We start from the raw sequence: 27,482 nt of genomic DNA on the forward strand, positions 1-27,482 counted from the left end.
CATACACTATGAATAATGTAATTCCTGGATAAATAATGAATAATTCCTGTAAGGAATTCCAGTATAGATGTATGAATAATGTAAAATTCATACAGTAACAGCATTGGAGGTAATAGCCTATAAGAAAACCTTGTATCCCCAAGCGTTCGCCCACTGACAAATTAATGAATCCTGTGTATTATCTTCTGATAGGAAATCTATTTAATTTAATATTAATAGATACTTCGTGGATATCTTGAACTTACACCTTTCATCAATGATTAAAGTATTGAATGTCCAAAAATGGTCTTGTAATAGTTATTTTGCAATATATTATTTATTTATTTTAATAAACCAAAGATATGTACATATACCTTCTGTTTCTAAAATTTTGGCCGAAATTCATTAACGAATTTTCAATTTTTAGTGATTGTTCCAAACATAGTTTCAACGATTTTTTTTTTTAACTTGACTGTTTAAACCTTTTATATTTAGGTTTAGATTTTGAAAGGCGGGACGGGACCCATGCTCCACGGCACCGCAGCCAGAAGAGGCTTATTGTGCCTTCCCTAAAAGTCTAGTAGATGAAACCTCCCCTTCTAAGAAGGTTGAGGGCTTTCCCTATCAGTACCTTCTGCGCTATAATCTCCTTTGGCCTCAAGGTACCAAAGATATCGTAGCGCAGTCTCTCGATTGCAACGGAATCGAATAACAGGTGAGAGGCTGTTCCACCTCTTCCTGACACAATCTGCACAACGGTTCCGAGCTAATAAGCCCTATCTTATGCTTTCTAAACCTGCCGTGCCCTGTGAATAGGCCTGTAATCAGAGTCACTTTGGTTCTTTATTTGCACAGCCAAGGGCACAACTCTCTTGTGTTTGATCCCAGGAAGCATCCATCACCCAGTACTTTTCATGTTCTCTCCAGATCCAATCTCTGAGAGCCTCACGAAATGCACCCGTAGTGATCCCCAGGACTGGTTCCGGGCCACTGAAAGGAGTACTAGCTCCATTCCTGGCCAACTGATCAGCTATTTCATTCCCCTTAATCCCCACATGGTCCGGCACCCATTCCAGCCGTACTTTATTGTGCCGAGCCAGTTGATCTAGGGCCTTTTTACATTCCCAGACCAAGGAAGAGGTAATTCTGAAGGAAGAGAGGGCCTTCAGTGCAGCTTGGCTGTCCGAAAAAATGCAAATCTCCCTATTTCTAAGTTTCATTCGCAGATTTTCCCCAGCACATTACCTTTAATCGGCTATTACTTTATTATAGAAAATTTAGATTTTTGGCAGGGTCCCCAGTAAAATTTTATGCTCGTTTTCGGGAAAATATTATTGCAAAAAAATCTTGAAATAAAAATATGTATACAATTGAAACATTTCAATTGATGTTGACGCTGCTGTGGCGGGCAGTAAGTTAGTAAAGTAATGCCTATCCTTAATTGGCAACTACCAATTAGGTGAAGTGGACGGAGGCGACTCAAGCAAACATACTTTACTGTAGAATTCCTTTTATTAACCATTAAATAAAATCCAAGGCCTAAAGACCGGGAATCGAACCCAGTACCTCACAACACAAGTCAGCTTTGCGGACCTCGCTTCTAGCCACTCGGCTATTGTGGCGCCTTTTAGGCGGGCAGAATTTACTTGGAATGTAGCACAACAATGTGAACAAGTAATTTAAGACAGGTCTATACCACTTACATGGTTCAATAATGATGTAAATGTTAATAAAAACAAAAGTCAAATAGTGTAAGTATTGCACTAAGTGGTGAACGTGTCAGTGTTTGAATGTAGAGCGAATAAAATTAAAGACATGACAGGCACATTACTGTGCGGTAATATTGCTTGTAATCGATCCTAAGTCGAAACAGTAATATCGATCTCGTGGTCAATATTTAAAGTTACACTCAAACATTATAACCATACTCAATTAGGCATAAATCATATTCTTGTTGAATTGAGTTTCCCTAAACAACCCCGACTGTTGAAACTCATTATGTGAGTTTTACTATCTGGATAGTAAACAGAAAGGGTATTGATGTAAATAATGTAGTTAAATTTATTCACTTATTTATTCAAAGCTCATCCATCCTTAAATAATAATATTTTATTAGCTATTTGTGTTTTAAATTAAATTAGGTTCGTTTTAAATATATTTGCAAAATTTAAAATAATTAGCTGGTAGGGAAGGGATTAGCTATGCGATTAGCGTATTGGATTCCCACACGGGGGTCCCGGGTTCGAATCCAGCTGCTGACCCTTAGATTTTCTCTTCCTAGGAGCTTCTTATAGCTCACTGTCTGGTGATGGACAGTGTTGTCTGTAACGAGAGAACCCTGTCCGGAGGCCGGCAGTGCACTGGAAAAAGCTCCGGGCGCCAATAACCTTAGAAGTTGACGCGACTTAAATCATAAAAAAATAAATAAATTAGCTGGAACCTCTTACAGCTCACTGTGTTGGAAAGTGTTTTGTGTGACGACAGAACACTGTCCGAAGGCCGGCAGTACACTGAATAAAGCTCTAGGTGCCAATGAACTTAGATGTTGACACGCGCTTAAAAAAATATATATGTGTAAAAATAAAAACTTATAGAAGACTGTAATAATGGAAACACAGTTCTGTGCCCTATACTTAAGGCGTTAGTTCGATCAAGTCACCTGGTGTTACTCGCGTCAGCTGAATTTTTATAAAACCTTACTTGGACTGGCGCGCGTACTACTGCTAATTTCGCGGCACGTTTTATGGTAGGAACAGTGCATATTTAAGAACTTAAAGCACAAGCTGTTAAAGTTAGCAATTAACGTTTAATGGCCGTACTATGAAGCAATTAGAATTATATGCATATATACTTATTGCAGAAATGTTCCATTTGCCGAAGTGGGTAAATTGACCTTTACTGAATGGATTTGAGGACTTTTTGAGAATCTTTTTTAAAAATTTCTACATTAGGTATTTCACGACAATAAGTTTTATTATTATTTTTAATTGAAAATTAACATAATAAGAAAAATAACCTTTTTATTTCGGAGTCAGGCCTATTCCAGGGCAAAGACCTCTTGGATACTGAAATTCAAGATAATTTCAATTATTTAGTTATCAAGTAAATAAATAGAGATATTATTGCAATGTTTATATACTTCTTTTGGAATAGAGGCTTTATTTATTAATTGTTTTGATTTACTCTTAATTTTCCATTTAATTAAGGCTACCGGTATACAAAATTTGTTTTATTATTTGTGTATAAATTTAAAAATGAATATCATTTTTATTGAATCATTTTTGTTATTTTAGTTGAGAATTTTGATGCATGCAGTGTCGAGTATCGTACTAATTGTGCTGTTAATTTTTTAATCAAGTCATCTTCACGGATTTCCTGCTGTTTTGAGGTGGAATTTGGTAAGGATAGTGCTAGTTAACTACTTATTTCCTCATCATATTTTTCCTTGTAACTGTAATTTTACGCTTTGTTTGGTTTTATTCGCTTTTACTTAGCATATTTTTTGACTTAATTTTGTAATTATGTGCTGTTTTTTTGGTTTTGATTACAAAACGAACGATTTAAAATCCTTTAAATATTTTAATGATTTAAAATAATAAACTATATTCATTTCTTAATAAAATTACACAATACTTGACTTGTTTTGATTACGGGCCCATGTTGCATCTGCCATTATTTTTTATCACTTTCGAATGATCCGCCCCATGCTAAGATTGGGTAGGTCTAGTGTCTAGCCAGTGCAGATACCTTAAGAGTTTTCTCCACTCTACCCTAGACTAACTAGCCTGCAGACCTCCATCCCATAGGTCCACCTCTCCTGCCTGTAGACCCTCGCTCACAACCAATTTCCAAGTTTTCCGAAGGATAGCCTCCACCCTTCCCCTGGCTTCCTAAATAGATCCGGCGATTCCCTATCTAGGGCATTCTGTCTATATGACCAAACCAGCGGATCAGGCTCTTTTGTTGTCTGACTATGAGTAGCAGCTCCACGCCACAGGTTTCCCTTTACTGTCATATTCCTAATCCTGTCTAAATAATTCTATTCTTAGGTGCCTCATCTTCATTGTTCACAATTGACGATTTAATTTTGTGGCCTTAATCCAATACCCACTCACTTGAATAAGTTAAAGTGAGTTGTAATACGCTTTTATAGAACAGCAACCTTCACATTTAAGAGGGCTTCCTTCTTAACTAGAACATGCCTCCCATAACCTTTCAGCCGCACCTAATTAGGCCAAATATCGTAGAATGTCGGACATTACCCGAAAAGTTAGAGGAAATAGTAACCGAGGAGCTAGATGATCGAAGGTCTAAAAATTTAATCTTGTTTCACATACCCTTGGATGTGGAAAAACGGACGTAATTCTTGGTACATTTATATAAGCTGTGGATAGCGGTAGTGCTTTATTGACGTCGGAGTGGTTATTTGGTTTCGTTCACGTCCTATCTCTGGTTACTGCCCACGCAGGAAATGATTCGACAAAGTGGGTGTTTGTACCTGAAGGGGTTTAGATCGTACCATCACGAGTTGAATTTCAAAACAAATAGAGACTTGAAAAACATTCTGTATTCTAATTAGAACTGATAGTTACTATTTCTTTTTTCTATCGTTATTTATACATGCTCTTTAAAGTGCTCTCTTCATAATGAACTGGAAATACGAATAGTGGCTGACTTTGTAAAGAAAATATTTGCCTATCTTATTTAGAAGTCTTCAGTTCTCCCTACAACAATAACACTTCAAGAATTGGTGACAAACTCAGCGGCAGAAGTCCTAAACCTAGACTAATGCAAGACGTTTTGGTCATCAGTGTCCAATATTTAAGTTACAATTTAGTTAAGTGTTAAATTTCAGTTAATTTCTGATAAATACGACTTATTTATATCCGAACCAAGTGTAGCATTGTTGATTTATGGTCTAGAGAAATCTATATTAAAAAAAAAGGTGTTAATTGTTTATGAATGTTTGTAATTTTGTTTAAAATAATTTTATTTTGTACTTTATTCAATTTTTATATTTTCTGTTCAGCTTTCTGAGTTCCTTCCCAACATAACCTCTTCTTTTAGAAAGAAGTTTATAATTAAATTCCTTTAGAAAGTCCGCATCAATGATTCTGTTATTGGCATTCACCATTCTACAAACAACCATTGAGATTGTTTTCCTAATACAAGATCTAAGCTGAGTAGCCTGTTTTTCATATATCGGAATGTCCATAAACTTATATAGCGGTATACGGAATTAACGGCCGACTACTGCGGGTGGTTCGATTAACCGTTTGATGGTTGCAGTTTATTTTTTTCTTCTAGACAGCGTTTGCTAAAATAAAAATGGATTGTTACAGTAATTGCTACGTGGTTCCAAACAGCTTTGCTTTCTGCTGTAACCTTGATTATTATTATTTTAAAGCTGCCAGTAGCAAGAATGTTCTCGCTAAAATATCCTTAATAATGTTATTATTTTTTTTCTATTTTTTCAGGCGGGGCTTAACGTCCAACTACCAATTAGGTGTCGTGGACGGAGGCGACTAGCAAACATACTTTACTGTAAATTTCTTTTATTAACCATTAAATAAAATCCAAGGCCTAAGACCGGGAATCGAACCCAGTACCACAATACATATTAGCTTCGCAGGTCTCGCCTCTAACCGCTCGGCTACCGTGGCGCCTTAATAATGTTATTATCAGTTTGTTAATGTGGCTGGCCATCTTTATACGAAGTCATGGCTGGCAATTTTGTTGCAGTTGAGTGTCGCCAATTGTGTTTAGCTTGAAATAATAATTTTTTTGTTTAATATTTATTCTAATAAATTTAGTTTTAATTTTATGTTATTTTTATGTTTCCACAGTTTACGCTACATTTTTATTCCAAGTCGCGAAAGAAATTATAAAAACTTATCGAGTAAAATATGAATCCCTGGAAGTAAGAAGCAGGAACTCCGATACCATATTCTTTTTTTAAATTAGTTACGACCTCCATTGATTGTCCACATCTTTTCTGCCTAATCAACTTCCATCTTCCCCTTGCAGACTCCCACTCTAAACATACTTTTTATAAACTCATTCAGTCCAGTAATTACTCCCCTACCATTCTCAACTTTGCCGCGCATGCACAGATTCGCTAATCTTCTATCTGATAATTTCGATTTTTTTTTTTTCTACAATTCTCTCCACTAAATATAAAGCCTTAAGAGAAATTGCATAAACACTTGTAGTATATACTTATATACTTATTATACTACAAGTGTTTAAGCAATTTCTTATTGTGCTCTTTATCTTATATGAAGAATTTGTACAAAACTGTTTATATATGTATGTGTGTACCTAAGACCTGTAATAAATATATCACATACATTGTAGATTTATTTCGTTTTATAGGTAATTATTACTTTTAGTTTAGATATTTTAAGTCGCATCAACAACTGAAATCATTGGCGCCTGGAGCATTTTTTCCAGTACACTGCCAGCCTCCGGACGAAAGTTCTCTCGTTACATACAATACTGCCCTTTACCTGAGCTATAAGCAGCTTCTAGGAAGAGAAAATCTAAGAGCCAGCAGCTGGATTCGAACACGGGATCTTCACGTATCTGATTTGTTTTTTGTTTTTTTTCTAATGTTTGCTAATTATTTAGACATATATCTATTGACATTTGTTGTAAAAAGAGTGCAGTTTCGTGCTTGATAAATAAATTTAAAAAAATATATTCGAAAATATTAAAATACATTTTAAAATTAATGCTGGTAAATAATTATTAAAATTACATTTTTCTTTATATTTTCATTAATTATTTTACTAAACTTAAATTTCATCTTTTTAGTTCTAGCTAATAACACAAACTGAAAAGGTTGAAATGAATGTGGTTTACATCGTGCATCAATCTTTGGACAAAGAATACAGAATTTAGTTAAATCTGGAATAAAGAGTGTGTAAAACAGGGACATTTCTATTGTAACAAGGAATATTTAAGGAGATAAAGCCAAAGATTTTAAGAGTATCAACAAGGAAGTTGAGAAACCTGATGGAAAAAAGTAAGATCTAAATAGATTCTACGAATAAAAATGTGATTCGATTTTGATTCGACAATTACCATAGAAATCGTTGGATTCTAGACCAATTATTTGCACTTGATAAAAGGCTAATTCTGTATGAATTCTAATTGGATAATAAGAAGTTAAGCGATGATTCACAAACATCACGAATATTGCGAAAAATAAGTCCAATAAACAGTGGGCTTTTAGCTCAATGAAATCAAGTTTTCAATTAAGTGAGATTAGATGTGGTTATAACGTGACAGAAGCTTTAAAAGTGACAATCACATATCTTTATTACACAAACCATAATGATTCAACTTCTGCAGATGGATGAAAATCCGAAACCTAACATGTTATAATTGTCCCGCATTACAAATCCAACCATTCCAAGACCGCCGTTAGCTATCGCAGAACCTAGAATAAAACTAAAACGTCACAATATAATTTGTTTTTTAGTCATTTTTGTTGTTTCTTCCTCAGTTTATTGAAAGATATGTTTATAAGATAAAATAAGAGACTCAGAGTTAAGTTAAAAATCCAAAAAGGTTCTTTTGTGTAAGGAATTTTCTTGTTTGCTTGAATATTATCAACAAATTTAACCTTCCATTTTATAAAAAAACTCTAAGACCGTAATTATACTATAGAATTGTATTTTAGAGGTTTTAGAGGGAAACCTTAAGTAAAAGGAGAAAGATTATTTAATTTAATAATTATTTTAAATTAGATAATCTTACTTGGGGCAACGTTGACGGTCGTTAGACTTTTATACATTTTAATTCAGAAAAGCTTACTTCTGACGATGTCGTTGCAAATAGAATTACAGCAAAATTCTCAAACTAAAATTAGGATTTTCAAAGAAATAAATATGTTTAATAGGTACTTATATTCTGACATTCTAGATGAGAGCAAGAATATGGAGTACTAATACTAATACTACACTAATCCTATACTAATACTCGTATACTCGTACTAATTTTACACTAATACTAATACTATACTTATACTAATATTAATACTATACTAATATTAATACTATACTAATATTAATACTATACTAATATTAATACTATACTAATATTAATACTATACTAATATTAATACTATACTAATATTAATACTATACTAATATTAATACTATACTAATATTAATACTATACTAATATTAATACTATACTAATATTAATACTATACTAATATTAATACTATACTAATATTAATACTATACTAATATTAATACTATACTAATATTAATACTATACTAATATTAATACTATACTAATATTAATACTATACTAATATTAATACTATACTAATACGATACTAACACTATACTAATACTAATAAATAAAAATAAAAGGACTTAAAACCCTTTTATTAACCCAGAAATAGTATAATTAGCGGAATTTCGTGTTACTTTATTACTTGAAATAAAAACAACAACCAAAAATATGGGTTTCCCCAATTTTTTTGGAGCTCACTAACACTTTAAGCGATGGTTGCAATGCCAAAGTGATCAACAATTTTGAAGGCTTAACCTTGAAAACTAACAGTAAAATAAAATAAGTTTTCTACAGAACCATCCATTAAATTTTATTCTCTTCAGACTGCTGGCGCTACAGTGTTGTTAACCGCACAATTCATAATTCAGATATTCTCCTGCATTATTATTATTATTAGATATTTTAAATGATACTTGAAAAATGATTAAAATTCCTAAATAATACTTGAGAAATTATGATCTTTTAAACCAAAACTATTGTTACATTCAGTGTTTGGAATAATCTTATGATGACATATTCCAATCTTTAGCATTTAATTTTTAATTGGCTGTTGAACAACCTTGCAACTTAAACAGGTTTTAGCAATGTATTGGCAAGGTATAGCAGAAAATATTTTACATGATACATCCAGAAAGTACACGCCATTATTAGTGATACTGATGTAAATCTAGAAGTATTCACGATGAATTCCTAACAATTAATAACACGTCAACTAAACGTCCGACTTGAATCATTTTTCTTATCATTATAACCAGCTTTTAGTCCCGCTCTTCTAAATTAAATAACGCATAAATTTGGTACGTCTTGTTAATGTGGGGGCCTTTTAAGGCGATTTGTGGCTAGTTTTTCGTTTGTCCCTTTGATTTGCAAAATTTCATTGTTTTTTTAAAAAAAGATGAGGTTATAGTATAACATATAAAGAGATCTTAAAATCTTTTATTTATTACTGAAAATAATGAAAGTGTTAGCAGTATTATTAATAATGCTGCGAAAAAAACATGAAATGTTAGTTGTCGGATTTCGTGGTCTAACACGTCATGTACGTCGGCTAACAAACTATCCTTCTCTAATCACGTTCAGGACAAAGTCAATTCCGCTTTCACTAACTGCAAGACTACTATTTCCTTTACTCTCATGAGACTCGAAGATAGCAGTACAGAACAAACTCCTCCTCTACAAAGTGGTCATCTGGCCGATGTTACTCTACACCTGCTCCACCTGGAGTCGGATCTATAAGGAATAACATGTCAAGAAACTACACACAATACAGAACTAAATTTCTTAAACTTAGCGACAGACATTCTTTGATTTTCAAGAATTGACTCTCTCCATGAGATATCTTCCCAAAATCGTACACTTCATCTTAAAATTGTCTGCTGAAACTCCTTTTCCACTCTAGATTGTCATCCTAACCCATTCTGCCAAGAAATATCCTACAATCCTTCCATTCCTTATAAACACAAAAGAATTACATCCTACTCTAACTTTCACCTCTAGCTCCAGGTTTTTCTATCCTTTTTCGCTGCAAATAATATCGTAGTCCCATCCTAAGCGTTCCCTACACTATATAATGAAGGTTCTAATACAAATACGTTGATACTATTGTAAATAATTACTTTTTGTAAGTGTAGTTCATAAATTGAAATCAAGTTTATATAAGTATATCTAACTACGTTGAAATTTTGCAGAACTGAGGATCAAACGAAGTATTAACGGCTGTGCAAAAAATATCGAGTCATGGCAACTTCAACTAGACACTGGTGGTATGAGGCTCAATGCGCGGCAGCCATTTTGCGGAAATTTACAATAGGTGGTAGGTAGGATACGTAGAGTTGCAGCATTCAGAGCAGCTAGCACCGTTGGTTTTGGTCTTTAGTTACGTATCTCGATTAGATCTACTCGGTAAAAGCATCTATAGAAATATTTCATCTGTTTTACTGGGTAGAAATTTTATACAACCAAATTAAAAACTTTGTAAAAAAAAAAACTTTTATAATGTCGGTTAAAACACGTACAAAAAGCACATTTTAAATATTTATTTACTTTCTTTATTAAAGATTAGGCTGTAGCTTTATAGCCTGTACTATATACACACGAATTTACACAGTTAAGGCCAAGGGTTAAATGTTCATTCCTAGAGTTGTAATTACGAAATATCAGGAACCACTCAACACGCTGTTAATTATTTAAATCTTCACACTTTAAAGCAGAGCTTCTTAAACTTTTTGCGACCGCGACCTCTTTAAAAAAATAAAGTAGAAATTTCTTGCAAACCTCTTTATATCCTAACACCTAATAATTAGGCTATAAGTCGATTTAAGGTCATCTTTAGATATGATTGTATATATAAGCTTATATATGAAAACATCAGGCTGTAACACCGCTAAATTTATCCTCAATTTTTGTAAACAGAAAAACCGTATATTAATTTTAGGCTTATACTAATATTTAGATAAATATTGATAATTATAAACTCAATTAAAACATCAAATCAATATCAACACTTTTTAAAAATTAAAAACATAAATATAAATTTTATTTTAAATTATCACAAATAAACTTTCATTGTAAAACCTAAAAAAAGCCTAAAAAAAAAAACCATAAAAAATGTTTAGTATTAAAATCGCTTTATTATTTTTAATGAGAAGGATTTGCTTGTTTACCTTCACACAATAAATTAAATTAATAGTATAGAGGGGATTAGCTATGCGGTTAGAGAATTGGATTCCCTCACGGAGGGAAAAGAGGTTTCTTGTATTTTTGACTTATTTTCCAATGTACTCGTTGTCGTTTTGGTTTTTTTCTTTTTCGGATTCATATTTCTTAGCTTGATTTAGCCTCTTATTTATTTTAGAGTACAAATTCAACTAAAATAAATCGTAAATAAGGATGTTTTTAATTTGTTTGAAACGTAGAACTTTATAGCCATTAGCATTTACCATGTATTTGAAAGATTAATAAACACTGTGCAATTGGGCGAAACCTAAACTCCAAGTAAAAAGTAAAACTATCACAGAAGAACAAACTTACACTTCATTTGCATGGTATCTTTGATAGGATCACTACATATATCTCTACAACTTGCTGAACGTTCGCGAGTTACTGAAGTAAACCAAAAAAAACTAGTTTTTTCTATTTACTTGTTACTAAAATAGTAATAAGTGAATTAATTTATCAGTTTGCAATATATTTCCGCGACACCTCGACGGGTGTCGACCCACAGTTTAAGAAGTACTGCTTTAAAGTAATATATTATTGGACTACATTTAATAATACGTCTATAATAAATTTTCTGTTGAATAAAGAATGTCAAACATTTTAACTTTACTTTAGTAATAATGCCAATTTTCTATTTTCACTTTTCGCAAGAAAAAGGTTTTTTTTTTTTTTTTTAATAAATAGATCTGTGTTTGTGTCCACTGTAACTCAAAAGTCTCTAAAAATCACAAAATGTTTGAATATAAACTTTAGTTTTAGTACCAATAGAAAATGCTCAAATAAGCTTTTTGTAAAAATCTATCAACCTATCTATTACTAATTTAGATTTTTCAGACTGGAATTGCTACTTTGCTGTATAGAATTGTCTATATTTTTAAAATTTCCTCGCAAACGGCCCCAGTGATTTTATTTAAACTTTGTATTGTTATTAAAAACACAGAAATCTACACATATTTTTTCCCAATAAGTTTGATTTTTTGAGTGGAGAATAGATTTTGTCTAAAGTGACAAGAATTAAGTATGACTCAAACGTTTGGAGTGAATTTGTGAGCTACAACATTGAAAATACGTAGTACGAGAAATTCATGGGAGTAATTTATTTTTTTTTAATTTTCATTTCGCAAAACAATTCTTGCCTCTCTATATCATTAAATTTGGTTAAAATTATTTTATTGACAGACTAAAGGTAATATAGGATAAGAAAAACCATAGGAGACCAATTTCAAAAAATATTTCTTGTAAATTATTTACCAGCATATTGTTATTATTGACTTTATTTTGAAAGTCAATGCATCTTAATCTAACATTTTTTTTCACTACTTAAAAAATTCGAATATTTGAACATACAGAGTTGAATATAGGTTTTTAGGAGTTTATAGTAGAAATAAATTATAAATATAGCGTCTTAAAGAGCTCTTGCAATGTACCCTTATCATTGCTGAGATGGTTAGGAGATACAGAACATGCAAAAATAGGAGGAACGCTAGTTGGTGGTGCTATCAACAACAACTCAAGCATTAAAGCCCACTGCTTTAAACGATAAGGCGATGACGTTGCCAGGATTCACGTCAATCCCTCGCCTGTGCATTAGGAAATTCATATCCAAGGCCGACGACCATCTGAAGGGTGTGGTGGGTGCAATGCACCCGGGCCTGACAATCCCTTTAAATGATAATGCACTATAACTTAACATAACTGAGTATATTACAAATTTTGTAATCTACATATTTTCTGCAACCAAAAATTTTCTGCTTCTGAAAATTAAAACTGTCCGAAGAGACAATTTTATAAAATCTCCTTAACAAAAACTTACAGTTTAAAATGTTAAGTATAAGGGTTGATTAAACGCCAAAAGGTACACAAATCAGCGAGTACCCATCATTTCATTTATACTTCATTGATATTATTTAAGTAATTTTACTGCATTAACTTTTCCTTCACATTTTTAGAATTTATTAGATGTCACAGACCCTCATGCCGGCCAGTCCATTCATAATATTATTTTGTTATAATTATGATAAAATGTATATTATGTCTTCATTTTTAAATAGCAGAGTTGGGCAAAATTTTTAGTCGTGACTAAAAATGTGATTAAAAATTTAGTCGCGACTAATTAGTCATGACTAATTCAATCGTGGTCACAATTAATCATGATTAAATTAGTCGTAAGCGCGACTAAATAAAATAATCATGATTAACATTAGTCGTGAATTAGTCGTGACTAATTTTTTCAATCACAAATCATTAGTCTTAGTCATCGCCATGATTACTCTTACTGAAAGCATATTATCTATGCACTTATTTTCGTCTACAAAATATATGTTCAAGTAGCACTGTAGATTGACTGTAATATCTAGTTATTTATAATAATCAAACTGTTAAATACAGGTTAAAAAGAAAAACGTTATAAAAAATATAAAAAAATTATGAGGCTAAAAAATTCCAAACCTTTTTTAAAAAATGCTTACACCAACATACATCAATGATTTTGTTTATTTTATTTATTTATTTGTATTTTTAAATAAAAATCGTCGGTTTAAGTTCATTCTTCGATCAAAGTAATTGTTATTTTATGTAGTAGTCAAACGTTTATAATAATAGGTAATAATTATCTAGCTTTATTGCAAATAATATAGTTTCAATTACATTCTCAATCTAGGTATTCATCCTTAAATGTTGTAATATGTGTAATATAAAATAAATAAGATATGCATATTTTTAGGACAGCTAATTATTCCAGTATTTTACTACAAGTAAAATTAGGGGGACTAAATTAAATTACAATTGAGAAATCAATAATTGTTGTAGAATAATCTACTTGTTATAACTGTGTGTTATTTGTGCTCACGAATATTTCGGTAAGACGAATTCAAGACAGTAGCCGACTCTAACTTTGTCTTTTTCTACTTTAACATGATAAAAGTGATTTATCATAATTATAACAAAAAAATATTATAAATGAAGTGGCCAGCATAAGAGTCTGTGACATCTAATAAATTCTAAAAATGTGAAGGAAAAGTTAATGAAGTAAAATTACTTAAATAATATCAATGAAGTATAAATGAAATGATGGGTACTTGCTGATTTGTGTACCTCTTGGCGTTTAATCAACCCTTAAACAACATTTTTTGAAAAAGCCGTTTTTGCTCATTTTCGGCAACTTTTTTCTCAAAACCTATTAGATCTGGATTGTTGCAAAAAAAATTACAGTCATAAAGAAGAGTTTGCCCTTTATTTTAAAGAAAATTTGGGAATTTTATCTTTTATAGAAAAAGAGGAAAAAATTGTCAAAGTTGGGTGTTTTTCAACGTTACGCTTTTTCGTGCAGTTTTTGACGATCAACCCTTATACATCTGTCTTACCGGACAGTTTTAATAAGGATTGATCGTCAAAAAACTCCACGTGAAAGTATACCTAACGATTAATAAGGATTGATCGTCAAAAAACTGCACGTGAAAGTATACCTAACGATAAAAACATCCAAAATTAAACTATAATATAGGGCAAATCCTCCTTTGTAACTGTAAATTTTTTTGCAACAACCCAGATCTATCAGATTTCGAGAAAAAAAGTTGCTGAAAATGAGAAAAAACTTCTTTTTCTTCTTCTTCTTCTTGATACCTTTTTTGTAAACAACGTAGCGATTAAACGCGCGAACCGATTTTCATGAATGAGGTGTCATTTGATTTAGAATTTCATGTAGATGAGCCTTTTGGGGATCTCAAAGCTGTATATGCAATTGAAGAGGAGTTAGCCCCATTTATGTACGGCTCCCTCTTAAATATTCTGTATATCAATACCCAGACTTTGACACGATGGGTTAGGAATTCCCAACATTAAAGTGACGTCCTGCTCTTAAACCTACAAACGGAAAGTACTTGCAATCGTTTCAAATTATTGATGTGTGAACTGATTTTCATGAATAAATGAATATGGCTTTTGAGGGACTCGAAAATATATACTACAGGGAGGGAGTTTGCTACCAGGTAAAAAATCGCATTTAAAAGGATGTGAAGTGTGTAAAAAAACTGAAAACATTAGAGTAATGTAACTGACAAAAAGTGCCCCTGTCTACAATCACTTGTAACTCAACTTCAAATAATTTAAATCAAGTACCAATTTCAATAGTAGCGGTAAGACCAATTTATCTTCTAATTATTATTACATAACTTGACTGACTCACTCATAATACCATCTCATCACTTTGTGTTCAGGTCAAAGCATTTATAAATAACATCAAATTAAGCGAGTAAGTGATCATATCGTAAATAATGTAGAAAACAGAAAGTACACAGCAGATAGAATAAGAATAAATCTTATAACACAAAATATATACAAAAATAAATAAATATTCGAAGTATCGAAGAATGTCTTTGTGATAATAGTTATTGAGATATGGAAGGTTAAATTTTGGAGGTTTGTAAATCGACCAAATTTCAAAAATATAAATCTTTCCTCAATTATCAGAATTCAATGATTTCTATACCGAATTGGAGAGAAAAGTTAGCTGTATTTAACTCTGGAATAAATAGCAATGTTTTAGTGATAATAGTTATTGAGATATAAAACGTTAAAGTTTCTAGTAAAGTTTTTAAAACGTACAAATTTCAAAGCCGTTTATCTCTATCCGTATTATTCCGATCTGCTGAATCTTTACCGAATAGTAGAGAAAAGTTGGCTCTATAGCTGAAATAATTAGCAATGTTTTAGTGATAATAGTTAATGAGATATAGAAGGTTAAAGTTTGGAGGTTTTGTAAATCGTCCAAATTTCAAACCTCTATATCTCGTTTCTTACGTATTAATCAGAATTCAATGAAATCAATACCGAATTGTAGAAAAAAGTTAGCCCAATAAATGGTATAAACAGCAATGTTTTTTTTAGTGATCATAGTTATTATGATATAGAAGGGTAAAGTTTTGAGGTTTTGTAAGCCATCAAAATTTAAAAGCTTTATAACTCTTCTTGTATTCACCCTATTTCAATGCATTCTTTACCGAACTGTAGAGAAAAGTTGGCTCTAGAACTAGAATAATTGGCAATGTTTTAGTGATAATAGTTATTGCGTTATAGAATGTTAAAGTTTGAAGGTTTTATACATCGTCCAAATTACAAACCTCTATATCTCTTTTCTTATTAATTAGAATTCACTGAATTCTGTACCGAATTGTAGAGAGAAGTTAGCTGTATGAATGCAATAAATAGGAATATTCTATGGTAAATAGTTATTGAGATATAGAAGGTTAAAGTTTGGAGGTTTTGTAAATCGTTCAAATTTCAAACCTCTATATCTCTTTTCTTATTAATCAGAATTTAATGAATTCTATACCAAATTGTAGAGAAAAGTTAGCTGAATAACTGGAATGAATAGGGATGTTTTAGTGATAATAGTTATTGAGATATGGAAGGTTCAAGTTTGGTGGTTTTGTAAATCGTCCAAATTTCAAACCTCTATATCTCTTTTCTTATTAATCAGAATTCTATGAATTCTATACCGAATTATAGAGAATAGTTAGCTGTATAACTAGAATGAATAGGAATGCTGTAGTGATAATAGTTATTGAGATGTAGAAGGTTAAAGTCTGGAGGTTTTGTAAATCCTCCAAATTTCAAACTTCTGTATCACATTTCTTATTAATCAGAATTCAATGAATTCTATACCGAATTGTAGAGAAAAGTTAGCCAATAAATGGTATAAATAGGAATGTTTTAGTGATAATAGTTATGGAGATATAGAAGGTTAAATTTTGTAGGTTTTGTAAATCGTCCAAATTTCAAACCTCTATATCTCTTTTCTTAATAATCAGAATTCAATGAATTCTATTCCGTATTGAAGAGAAAAGTTAGCTGTATAACTGCAACGAATAGGCATGTTTTAGTGATAATAGTTATTGAGAAATGGAAGGTTAAAGTTTGGAGGTTTTGTAAATTGTCCAAATTTCAAAGCCGTTTATCTCTTTCCGTATTATTCCTATTTGCTGTTTACCGAATAGTAGAGAAAAGTTGGCTCTATAACTGAAATAATTAGCAATATTTTAGTGTTAATATTTATTGAGTTATAGAATGTTAAAGTTTCAAGGTTTTATAAATCGTCCAAATTATAAACATCTATATCTCTTTTCTTATTAATCAGAATTCTATGAATTCTATACCGAATTGTAGAGAAAAGGTAGCTGTATAACTAGAGTGAATAAGAATGTTGTAGTGATAATAGTTATTGAGATATGTAAGGTTAAAATTTCAAGGTTTTGTTAATCGTCCAAATTTCAAACCTCTATATCTCTTTTCTTATTAATCAGAATTCAATGAATTCTATACCGAATTGCAGAAAAAAGTTAGCTGTATAACTGGAATAAATAGCAATGTTTTAGTGATAATAGTTATTATGATATAGAAGGTTCAAGTTTGGAGGTTTTGTAAGCCATCAAAATTTAAAAGCTTTATAACTCTTCTTGTATTCACCCTATTTCAATGCATTCTTTACCGAACTGTAGAGAAAAGTTGGCTCTAGAACTAGAATAATTGGCAATGTTTTAGTGATAATAGTTATTGCGTTATAGAATGTTAAAGTTTGAAGGTTTTATACATCGTCCAAATTACAAACCTCTATATCTCTTTTCTTATTAATTAGAATTCACTGAATTCTGTACCGAATTGTAGAGAGAAGTTAGCTGTATGAATGCAATAAATAGGAATATTCTATGGTAAATAGTTATTGAGATATAGAAGGTTAAAGTTTGGAGGTTTTGTAAATCGTTCAAATTTCAAACCTCTATATCTCTTTTCTTATTAATCAGAATTTAATGAATTCTATACCAAATTGTAGAGAAAAGTTAGCTAAATAACTGGAATGAATAGGGATGTTTTAGTGATAATAGTTATTGAGATATGGAAGGTTCAAGTTTGGTGGTTTTGTAAATCGTCCAAATTTCAAACCTCTATATCTCTTTTCTTATTAATCAGAATTCTATGAATTCTATACCGAATTATAGAGAATAGTTAGCTGTATAACTAGAATGAATAGGAATGTTGTAGTGATAATAGTTATTGAGATGTAGAAGGTTAAAGTCTGGAGGTTTTGTAAATCCTCCAAATTTCAAACTTCTGTATCACATTTCTTATTAATCAGAATTCAATGAATTCTATACCGAATTGTAGAGAAAAGTTAGCCAATAAATGGTATAAATAGGAATGTTTTAGTGATAATAGTTATGGAGATATAGAAGGTTAAATTTTGTAGGTTTTGTAAATCGTCCAAATTTCAAACCTCTATATCTCTTTTCTTAATAATCAGAATTCAATGAATTCTATTCCGTATTGAAGAGAAAAGTTAGCTGTATAACTGCAACGAATAGGCATGTTTTAGTGATAATAGTTATTGAGAAATGGAAGGTTAAAGTTTGGAGGTTTTGTAAATTGTCCAAATTTCAAAGCCGTTTATCTCTTTCCGTATTATTCCTATTTGCTGTTTACCGAATAGTAGAGAAAAGTTGGCTCTATAACTGAAATAATTAGCAATATTTTAGTGTTAATATTTATTGAGTTATAGAATGTTAAAGTTTCAAGGTTTTATAAATCGTCCAAATTATAAACATCTATATCTCTTTTCTTATTAATCAGAATTCTATGAATTCTATACCGAATTGTAGAGAAAAGGTAGCTGTATAACTAGAATGAATAAGAATGTTGTAGTGATAATAGTTATTGAGATATGTAAGGTTAAAATTTCAAGGTTTAGTTAATCGTCCAAATTTCAAACCTCTATATCTCTTTTCTTATTAATCAGAATTCAATGAATTCTATACCGAATTGCAGAAAAAAGTTAGCTGTATAACTGGAATAAATAGCAATGTTTTAGTGATAATAGTTATTATGATATAGAAGGGTAAAGTTTTGAGGTTTTGTAAGACGTCAAAATTTAAAAGCTTTATAACTCTTATTGTATTTTCCTTAATTCAATGGATTCTTTACCGAACTGTAGAGAAAAGTTGGCTCTAGAACTAGAATAATTGGCAATGTTTTAGTGATAATAGTTATTGCGTTATAGAATGTTAAAGTTTGAAGGTTTTATACATCGTCCAAATTACAAACCTCTATATCTCTTTTCTTATTAATTAGAATTCACTGAATTCTGTACCGAATTGTAGAGAGAAGTTAGCTGTATGAATGCAATAAATAGGAATATTCTATGGTAAATAGTTATTGAGATATAGAAGGTTAAAGTTTGGAGGTTTTGTAAATCGTTCAAATTTCAAACCTCTATATCTCTTTTCTTATTAATCAGAATTTAATGAATTCTATACCAAATTGTAGAGAAAAGTTAGCTAAATAACTGGAATGAATAGGGATGTTTTAGTGATAATAGTTATTGAGATATGGAAGGTTCAAGTTTGGTGGTTTTGTAAATCGTCCAAATTTCAAACCTCTATATCTCTTTTCTTATTAATCAGAATTCTATGAATTCTATACCGAATTATAGAGAATAGTTAGCTGTATAACTAGAATGAATAGGAATGTTGTAGTGATAATAGTTATTGAGATGTAGAAGGTTAAAGTCTGGAGGTTTTGTAAATCCTCCAAATTTCAAACTTCTGTATCACATTTCTTATTAATCAGAATTCAATGAATTCTATACCGAATTGTAGAGAAAAGTTAGCCAATAAATGGTATAAATAGGAATGTTTTAGTGATAATAGTTATGGAGATATAGAAGGTTAAATTTTGTAGGTTTTGTAAATCGTCCAAATTTCAAACCTCTATATCTCTTTTCTTAATAATCAGAATTCAATGAATTCTATTCCGTATTGAAGAGAAAAGTTAGCTGTATAACTGCAACGAATAGGCATGTTTTAGTGATAATAGTTATTGAGAAATGGAAGGTTAAAGTTTGGAGGTTTTGTAAATTGTCCAAATTTCAAAGCCGTTTATCTCTTTCCGTATTATTCCTATTTGCTGTTTACCGAATAGTAGAGAAAAGTTGGCTCTATAACTGAAATAATTAGCAATATTTTAGTGTTAATATTTATTGAGTTATAGAATGTTAAAGTTTCAAGGTTTTATAAATCGTCCAAATTATAAACATCTATATCTCTTTTCTTATTAATCAGAATTCTATGAATTCTATACCGAATTGTAGAGAAAAGGTAGCTGTATAACTAGAATGAATAAGAATGTTGTAGTGATAATAGTTATTGAGATATGTAAGGTTAAAATTTCAAGGTTTAGTTAATCGTCCAAATTTCAAACCTCTATATCTCTTTTCTTATTAATCAGAATTCAATGAATTCTATACCGAATTGCAGAAAAAAGTTAGCTGTATAACTGGAATAAATAGCAATGTTTTAGTGATAATAGTTATTATGATATAGAAGGGTAAAGTTTTGAGGTTTTGTAAGACGTCAAAATTTAAAAGCTTTATAACTCTTATTGTATTTTCCTTAATTCAATGGATTCTTTACCGAACTGTAGACAAAAATTAGCTCTATAACTTGAATAATTAGCATTGTTTTAGTGATTTTAGTTATTGAGTTATAAGAATATTAAAGTTTGAAGGTTTTATAACTCGTCCAAATTACAAACTACTATATCTCTTTTCTTATTAATCAGAATTCAATGTAATCTATACCGAACTGTAGAGAATAGTTAGCTGTATAACTGGAATGAATAGGAATGTTTTAGTGATAATAGTTACTGAGATATACAAGGTTAAAGTTTGGAGGTTTTGTAAATCGTCCAAATTTCAAACCTCTATACCTCTTTTCCTATTAATCAGAATTCAATAAATTCTATACCGAATTGTAGAGAATAGTTAGCTGTATAACTGGAATGAATAGGGATGTTTTAGTGCTAATAGTTACTGAGATATACAAGGTTAAAGTTTGGAGGTTTTGTAAATCGTCCAAATTTCAAACCTCTATATCTCGTTTCTTACGTATTAATCAGAATTCAATAAATTCTATACCGAATTGTAGAGAATAGTTAGCTGTATAACTGGAATGAATAGGGATGTTTTAGTGATAATAGTTACTGAGATATACAAGGTTAAAGTTTGGAGGTTTTGTAAATCGTCCAAATTTCAAACCTTTATACCTCTTTTCCTATTAATCGGAATTTAATGAGTTCTATACCGAATTGTAGAGAATAGTTAGCTGTATAACTGGAATGAATAGGAATGTTTTAGTGATAATAGTTATTGAGATATACAAGGTTAAAGTTTGGAGGTTTTGTAAATCGTCCAAATTTCAAACCTCTATACCTCTTTTCCTATTAATCAGAATTTAATGAATTCTATACCGAATTGTAGAGAATAGTTACCTGTATAACTGGAATGAATAGGAATGTTTTAGTGATGATAGTTATTGAGATACACATGGTTAAAGTTTGGAGGTTTTGTAGATCGTCCAAATTTCAAACCTCTATACCTCTTTTCCTATTAATCAGAATTTAATGAATTCTATACCGAATTGTAGAGAATAGTTAGGTGTATAACTGGAATGAATAGGAATGTTTTAGTGATAATAGTTATTGAGATATACAAGGTTAAAGTTTGGAGGTTTTGTAAATCGTCCAAATTTCAAACCTCTATACCTCTTTTCCTATTAATCAGAATTCAATAAATTCTATACCGAATTGTAGAGAATAGTTAGCTGTATAACTGGAATGAATAGGGATGTTTTAGTGATAATAGTTACTGAGATATAGAAGGTTAAAGTTTGGTGGTTTTGTAAATCGTCCAAATTTCAAACCTCTATATCTCTTTTCCTATTAATCAGAATTCAATAAATTCTATACCGAATTGTAGAGAATAGTTAGCTGTATAACTGGAATGAATAGGGATGTTTTAGTGATAATAGTTACTAAGATATACAAGGTTAAAGTTTGGAGGTTTTGTAAATCGTCCAAATTTCAAACCTCTATATCTCCTTTCTTATTAATCAGAATTCAATGGATTCTTTACCGAATGGTAGAGAATAGTTAGCTGTATAATTGGGATGAATAGGAATGTTTTACTGTTAATAGTTAATGAGATATAGAAAGTTAAAGGTTGAAGGTTTTGTAAATCTTCCAAATTTCAAACCTCTATATCTCCTTTATTATTAATCAGAATTCAATGGATTCTATACCGAATGGTAGAGAATACTTAGCTGTATAACTGGGATGAATAGGAATGTTTTAATGTTAATAGTTATTGAGATATAGAAAGTTAAAGTTTGAAGGTTTTGTAAACCTTCCAAATTTCAAACCTCTATATCTCCTTTATTATTAATCAGAATTCAATGGATTCTATACCGAATGGTAGAGAATACTTAGCTGTATAACTGGGATGAATAGGAATGTTTTAATGTTAATAGTTATTGAGATATAGAAAGTTAAAGTTTGAAGGTTTTGTAAACCTTCCAAATTTCAAACCTCTATATCTCCTTTATTATTAACCAGAATTTAATGTATTCTATACCGAATTGTAGAGAAAAGTTAGCTGTATAACTGGAATGAATAGGAATGTTTTAGTGATAATAGTTATTGAGATATAGAAGGTTAAAGTTTGGAGGTTTTGTAAATCTTCCAAATTTCAAACCATTATATCTCTTTTCTTATTAATCAGAATTCAAGGAATTCTTTACCGAATTTTAGAGAATAGTTAGCTGTATAACTGGAATGAATAGGAATGTTGTAGTGATAATAGTTATTGAGATATGGAAGGTTAAAATTTGGAGGTTTTGTAAATCTTACAAATTTCAAACTTCTATATCTCTTTTCTTATTAATCAGAATTCAATGAATTCTATACCGAATTTTAGAGAATAGTTAGCTGTATAACTGGAATGAATAGGAATTTTGTAGTGATAATAGTTACTGAGATATACAAGGTTAAAGTTTGGAGGTTTTGTAAATCTTCCAATTTTCAAACCTCTATATCTCTTTTCTTATTAATCAGAATTCAATGAATTCTATACTGAATTTTAGAGAATAGTTAGCTGTATAACTGGAATGAATAGGAATGTTGTAGTGATAATAGTTACTGAGATATACAAGGTTAAAGTTTGGAGGTTTTGTAAATCGTCCAAATTTCAAACCTCTATGCCTCTTTTCCTATTAATCGGAATTTAATGAATTCTATACCGAAATGTAGAGAATAGTTAGCTGTATAACTGGAATGAATAAGAATGTTTTAGTGATAATAGTTATTGAGATATAGAAGGTTAAAGTTTGGAGGTTTTGTAATTCTTCCAAATTTCAAACCATTATATCTCTTTTCTTATTAATCAGAATTCAAGGAATTCTTTACCGAATTTTAGAGAATAGTTAGCTGTATAACTGGAATGAATAGGAATGTTGTAGTGATAATAGTTATTGAGATATGGAAGGTTAAAATTTGGAGGTTTTGTAAATCTTCCAATTTTCAAACCTCTATATCTCTTTTCTTATTAATCAGAATTCAATGAATTCTATACTGAATTTTAGAGAATAGTTAGCTGTATAACTGGAATGAATAGGAATGTTGTAGTGATAATAGTTACTGAGATATACAAGGTTAAAATTTGGAGGTTTTGTAAATCTTCCAATTTTCAAACCTCTATATCTCTTTTCTTATTAATCAGAATTCAATGAATTCTATACTGAATTTTAGAGAATAGTTAGCTGTATAACTGGAATGAATAGGAATGTTGTAGTGATAATAGTTACTGAGATATACAAGGTTAAAGTTTGGAGGTTTTGTAAATCGTCCAAATTTCAAACCTCTATATCTCCTTTCTTATTAATCAGAATTCAATGGATTCTATACCAAATGGTAGAGAATAGTTAGCTGTATAACTGAGATGAATAGGAATGTTTTACTGTTAATAGTTATTGAGATATAGAAAGTTAAAGTTTGAAGGTTTTGTAAATCTTCCAAATTTCAAACCTCTATATCTCCTTTATTATTAATCAGAATTCAATGGATTCTATACCGAATGGTAGAGAATACTTAGCTGTATAACTGGGATGAATAGGAATGTTTTAATGTTAATAGTTATTGAGATATAGAAAGTTAAATTTTGAAGGTTTTGTAAATCTTCCAAATTTCAAACCTCTATGTCTCCTTTATTATTTATCAGAATTCAATAAATTCTATACCGAATGGTAGAGAATAGTTAGCTGTATAACTGGGATGAATAGGAATGTTTTACTGTTAATAGTTATTGAGATATAGAAAGTTAAAGTTTGAAGGTTTTGTAAGACGTCAAAATTTAAAAGCTTTATAACTCTTTTTGTATTCTCCTTATTTGAATGGATTCTTTACCGAACTGTCGACAAAAATTAGCACTATAACTAGAATAATAAGCAATGTTTTAGTGATAATAGTTATTGAGTTATAAGAATGATAAAGTTTGAAGGTTTTATAAATCGCCCAAATTACAAACTTCTATATCTCTTTTCTTATTAATCAGAATTCAATGAGTTCTATACCGATTTGTAGAGAATAGTTAGCTGTATAACTGGAATGAATAGGAATGTTTTAGTGATAATAGTTACTGAGATATAGAAGGTTAATGTTTGGAGGTTTTGTAAATCGTCCAAATTTCAAACCTCTATATCTCTTTTCCTATTAATGAGAATTCAATTAATTCTATACCGAATTTTAGAGAATAGTTAGCTGTATAACTGGAATGAATAGGAATGTTTTAGTGATAATAGTTACTGAGATATACAAGGTTAAAATTTGGAGGTTTTGTAAATCGTCCAAATTTCAAACCTCTATACCTCTTTTCCTATTAATCAGAATTTAATGAATTCTATACCGAATTGTAGAGAATAGTTACCTGTATAAATGGAATGAATAGGAATGTTTTAGTGATAATAGTTATTGAGATATACAAGGTTAAATTTTAGTGGTTTTGTAAATCGTCCAAATTTCAAACCTCTATACCTCTTTTCCTATTAATCAGAATTCAATAAATTCTATACCGAATTGTAGAGAATAGTTAGCTGTATAACTGGAATGAATAGGGATGTTTTAGTGATAATAGTTACTGAGATATACAAGGTTAAAGTTTGGAGGTTTTGTAAATCGCCAAATTTCAAACCTCTATACCTCTTTTCCTATTAATCAGAATTCAATACATTCTATACCGAATTGTAGAGAATAGTTAGCTGTATAACTGGAATGAATAGGGATGTTTTAGTGATAATAGTTACTGAGATATACCATGTTAAAGTTTGGAGGTTTTGTTAATCGTCCAAATTTCAAACCTCTATATCTGCTTTATTATTAATCAGAATTCAATGAATTCTATACCGAATTGTAGAGAAAAGTTAGCTGTATAACTGGAATGAATAGGAATGTTTTAGTGATAATAGTTATTGAGATATAGAAGGTTAAAATTTGGAGGTTTTGTAAATCGTCCAAATTTCAAACCTCTATATCTCTTTTCCTATTAATCAGAATTCAATGAATTCTATACCGAATTTTCGAGAATAGTTAGCTGTATAACTGGAATGAATAGGAATGTTGTAGTGATAATAGTTATTGAGATATGGAAGGTTAAAATTTGGAGGTTTTGTAAATCTTCCAAATTTCAAACCTCTATATCTCCTTTATTATTAATCAGAATTTAATGAATTCTATACCGAATTGTAGAGAAAAGTTAGCTGTATAACTGGAATGAATAGGAATGTTGTAGTGATAATAGTTATTGAGATATGGAAGGTTAAAATTTGGAGGTTTTGTAAATTTTCCAAATTTCAAACCTCTATATCTCCTTTATTATTAATCAGAATTTAATGGATTCTTTAACGAACTGTAGAGAAAAGTTAGCTCTATAACTAGAATAATTAGCAATGTTTTAGTGTTAATAGTTATTGAGTTATAAGAATAATAAGGTTTGATTGTTTTATAAATCGTCCAAATTACAAACTTCTATATCTCTTTTCTTATTAATCAGAATTCAATGAGTTCTATACCGATTTGTAGAGAATAGTTAGCTGTATAACTGGAATGAATAGGAATGTTTTAGTGATAATAGTTACTGAGATATAGAAGGTTAAAGTTTGTAGGTTTTGTAAATCTTCCAAATTTCAAACCTCTATATCTCTTTTCCTATTAATCAGAATTCAATGAATTCTATACCGAATTTTAGAGAATAGTTAGCTGTATAACTGGAATGAATAGGAATGTTGTAGTGATAATAGTTATTGAGATATGGAAGGTTAAAATTTGGAGGTTTTGTAAATCTTCCAAATTTCAAACCTCTATATCTCCTTTATTATTAATCAGAATTTAATGGATTCTTTAACGAACTGTAGAGAAAAGTTAGCTGTATAACTGGAATGAATAGGAATGTTGTAGTGATAATAGTTATTGAGATATGGAAGGTTAAAATTTGGAGGTTTTGTAAATCTTCCAAATTTCAAACCTCTATATCTCTTTTCCTATTAATCAGAATTCAATGAATTCTATACCGAATTTTAGAGAATAGTTAGCTGTATAACTGGAATGAATAGGAATGTTGTAGTGATAATAGTTATTGAGATATGGAAGGTTAAAATTTGGAGGTTTTGTAAATCTTCCAAATTTCAAACCTCTATATCTCCTTTATTATTAATCAGAATTTAATGGATTCTTTAACGAACTGTAGAGAAAAGTTAGCTCTATAACTAGAATAATTAGCAATGTTTTAGTGTTAATAGTTATTGAGTTATAAGAATAATAAGGTTTGATGGTTTTATAAATCGTCCAAATTACAAACTTCTATATCTCTTTTCTTATTAATCAGAATTCAATGAGTTCTATACCGATTTGTAGAGAATAGTTAGCTGTATAACTGGAATAAATAGGAATGTTGTAGTGATAATAGTTATTGAGATATGGAAGGTTAAAATTTGGAGGTTTTGTAAATCTTCCAAATTTCAAATATCTATATCTCCTTTATTATTAATCAGAATTTAATGAATTCTATACCGAATTGTAGAGAATAGTTAGCTGTATAACTGGAATGAATAGCAATGTTTTAGTGATAACAGTTATTATGATATAGAAGGGTAAAGTTTGGAGGTTTTGTAAGACGTCAAAATTTAAAAGCTTTATAACTCTTTTTGTATTCTCCTTATTTCAATGGATTCTTTACCGAACTGTCGACAAAAATTAGCACTATAACTAGAATAATAAGCAATGTTTTAGTGATAATAGTTATTGAGTTATAAGAATGATAAAGTTTGAAGGTTTTATAAATCGCCCAAATTACAAACTTCTATATCTCTTTTCTTATTAATCAGAATTCAATGAGTTCTATACCGATTTGTAGAGAATAGTTAGCTGTATAACTGGAATGAATAGGGATGTTTTAGTGATAATAGTTACTAAGATATAGAAGGTTAAAGTTTGGAGGTTTTGTAAATCGTCCAAATTTCAAACCTCTATATCTCCTTTATTATTAATCAGAATTCAATGAATTCTATATCGAATTGTAGAGAAAAGTTAGCTGTATAACTGGAATG

General features: G+C 30.3%; 1 protein-coding gene across 3 annotated transcripts in view; it reads left to right on the top strand.

Annotated features, from left to right (window-relative positions):
• The window catches only part of LOC141461890 (uncharacterized), a 102,265-nt gene that overhangs the window by 37,495 nt on the left and 37,288 nt on the right, over nucleotides 1-27,482 (top strand). The window contains exons 2-3 of one of the 3 annotated variants that reach the window (XM_074143327.1): nucleotides 3,273-3,377; nucleotides 9,978-10,102. The exons of the other annotated variants lie outside the window; for them this stretch is intronic. The gene's annotated coding sequence lies outside the window, so the exon portion shown is untranslated. The remainder of the gene's footprint in view (nucleotides 1-3,272; nucleotides 3,378-9,977; nucleotides 10,103-27,482) is intronic. 3 annotated transcript variants of the gene reach the window in all.

The sequence above is a fragment of the Rhodnius prolixus genome, unplaced genomic scaffold (assembly GCF_049639745.1).
Source record: "Rhodnius prolixus isolate KJV_2025 unplaced genomic scaffold, Rpr scaffold_12, whole genome shotgun sequence".
Classification (NCBI taxonomy): domain Eukaryota; kingdom Metazoa; phylum Arthropoda; class Insecta; order Hemiptera; family Reduviidae; genus Rhodnius; species Rhodnius prolixus.